This window comes from Octopus bimaculoides, chromosome 15 (genome assembly GCF_001194135.2).
Source record: "Octopus bimaculoides isolate UCB-OBI-ISO-001 chromosome 15, ASM119413v2, whole genome shotgun sequence".
In the NCBI taxonomy this organism is placed as follows: domain Eukaryota; kingdom Metazoa; phylum Mollusca; class Cephalopoda; order Octopoda; family Octopodidae; genus Octopus; species Octopus bimaculoides.
Genome location: NC_068995.1, coordinates 20,293,164 through 20,296,085, shown reverse-complemented (window position 1 = coordinate 20,296,085; position 2,922 = coordinate 20,293,164). Strand labels below are relative to the sequence as shown.

The 2,922-nt window shown below is 35.2% G+C and overlaps 1 long non-coding RNA gene across 1 annotated transcript in view; it reads left to right on the top strand.

Annotated features, from left to right (window-relative positions):
* LOC106869340 (uncharacterized) overlaps window positions 1-1,943 on the top strand; it is a 104,811-nt gene extending 102,868 nt beyond the window's left edge. Inside the window, exon 2 of the long non-coding RNA XR_001409390.2 lies at window positions 556-1,943. This is a non-coding gene — a long non-coding RNA (uncharacterized LOC106869340). The remainder of the gene's footprint in view (window positions 1-555) is intronic.
* Window positions 1,944-2,922: the final 979 nt, after the last annotated feature.

The window sequence follows — 2,922 nt, the reverse complement described above, 5'->3', positions numbered from 1 at the left end:
ATTACTCATAGAGCACACACATACACATACACACACACGCACATTGATAAATGATACACTTGTGTATACATTTCTACAGACACATATTCACACAGAAACAGATATAAACTTCTGTAGTCGTTGTCACATTTTTATGCCAGGACGGTCCTGACTGGACAGGCCCATGATAAAAGACCTCCCAGCCATGTGTCTTTTTCCTATGTGCAGAGAACTTAGAATCGGATTGTCCGGTTTACATATATTTTAGTGATAGCAGTGGAAAGTTTGAGAGAGACTTGGTAGCTGTTTCCAGCATATCAAGCAACCTCATACAGGATCTCTCACTGGCTCGCCAAAATGTATGTTCGCTTGTTAACATTGTGCCGTACTGCTATTACGATACGAATTCCATAGAAACTACTTCATCAGGTGTGATGGTCTTCTTTGAGGTAAGGTTGTACAATGATCTACTGGTAATTGGTAATAAATATCACAATTGATACGGTTGTCGCTGTTGCTACATGCTAATACATTATAATTACTGTTTTTAGCTGAAACATTTTTCTTCTGTTGCAGTGATTAACCTGAATATGGAAGTGGAATTGACAAATCGATTTGGTTGGATAGAAGTGCTGCTAGTTCCACGGTGTGACTAATCGATGAACAGGAATAAAGCGTCAGTGAAGAAAATGATCACAATTTTGGCGTGGCAAAAGAAGTTCTAGGAAAATATCGCATTTCAGTTTTTTTAAAAATCCATAATAATTAGTAATTCGTATTTATTTGCTGTCACAGTAAAGAAATGACAAAAAGAGAGTGAGTGATATTAGAAGTAAAATAAAAATGATTGCAAGGATGAGGTGATTGTTCCACTGCCTTGACGGGAAAATAGGGAAAAAGTAAATGAGAGAAATAAGATGAGAATTATTAGGAGCAAAAGTTTAGTTTTATGTTGCTTTAAGCAGGATATGTAACAGGAAAACAATATATTGATAAATAACCAGGCATTTTGTTACGAATTTTGTGTTAAATGATAATTCCGGATAAATGATAATTAATGTCAATATTTCAGTGATTTGTAAATAACATTTTGATATTTTTGTAAAAGTAATATCATTTTTAATTATTATTTTCTTATATCATTAAACTGTTCAATGATCTAGCACAATACACTATTTGTAAAAAAAAGAAAAAAAGTGAACTGTCATTTTTAACTACACCTGTTTATGTGTTAATATACCATCATGACACATCATTTTATTTTTGTGTGTTGACATGCACTATCACATTTACGAATTTTTGGACTCAGCTTTTTATTTAAGATCAAAGTTTATTAAGTACAAAGTGCAAAATCTTTTAGGTAAGATATTTGTCAATAGTTTCACCCATCGTTCTGAATCAATGTGCCTATTCTCTGTAAGCAATAAAACTGGCAGTAAAAATAATTAAACAAATATATTTTAATACACTTATTAAATGACAATACATTACTTGCATGTCATGATAATATAGTACATACAAATGAAGGCATTACCTGTATGTGAGAAAAAACAGTCCTGTTTTATTCAATAAAACACATGAAAAAGAACATTTGATCAGTCAATAATCTTTAAGCCTTTTCCTCCTCTGACATTTTACCTTCCCATAACCGTTTTACCTGTGCATTTTTGTCGGCTGAAAATGTTTTTCATGGTTTCGACTGGCCTTGTATTCATGGCTTTTGATGCAAACAAACAGAAACCCGTAAGTACAGAGCTTTCCGTTTATATACATTAAGTGTATATAAACTTTCCGTTTATATACACTCCGATAGAAGCCTATCTGTCAACAGACGAATTTTATGAAACTAAGTCTGTGAAAAATATAGAGTCCAAAGTAACTAGTGATGTCCTGTGTCTAAAAAGAAAAAAAAATCATGTAAGTTTAATGAAGTTCATAAAATTGAATAAAATCTTGTTCTATAAGTCGAGGTGTTTTATAACATTATGGACAGGACCTTTTCTCACGTCTATCGTGAAGTGAGATGCGTCCTAACATTACAGATTGCCATTCGTTACGCACGTGCCGTGAGGGGAAATGCAGTTTAACATTACGGTCAGGGCTTTATATGACGTATGCCGTAAAGTACATTGTAGCTTTTCGGACAAATCACTTCATCACATGGTAACTTATACATTATGTAGAGGGATTTTCGACAAGTGTATCTTAAAATGAGATGTACTCTCACATCATGTGAAGGGCTTTTTCGTAACAAATGAGCTGTACTTAAACATGACAGAAGAAGTTTTTCATCGCGTGGCTATGAAGGGAGGTTTCTTATAACATTATAGACAGGGCCTTTCAAAATCAGACGTGTTCTAAAATTTTGGGCTGGGCTTTTCGTCTTCTGTGCTCTCAGCAATGTAGATATCGGAGCGAGATATTACTGTCAAGAAAAGGCGGCGTAAAAGGGGGGAAATTCTCACGTCATGGCCCTCAAACTTTTCCAATTTGTTGCTGTCTCATTTTCAATCAAGTATTTCGTATGCATCCATTTCTGAACCGGCTAGCGTGTTGTGTCCTTGAGCAAGGCACTTCATTTCGCTGTCCTCTAACATACTCAGTTGCAAACGAATACCAGTTAGTAGCCGATACTCATTTACAGAGGACTGGTTTGCAGTCTATTCCCTTCCCTGGCTGTTACATTCTGAGTATACAATTGAGTAAACAGTGAATGGGCTGAGAGGTCATTTGGGTCTACTCTCAGCTACACAGACACCAAAAACAACTAGCGAAAATAGGGTACGTTACTGAGCCATACTCTCTGGCAAGCAATAATTGCCTTACCCTATTGCATGTTATGAGCAAGTCTGCGGTTAATTGTGTTAACCGAAATGTTACTGTATAAAGAACCACATTCTGGTGCAACTTTCTTTCAAAAGTTATTGAAGAAATGTGAGCGAT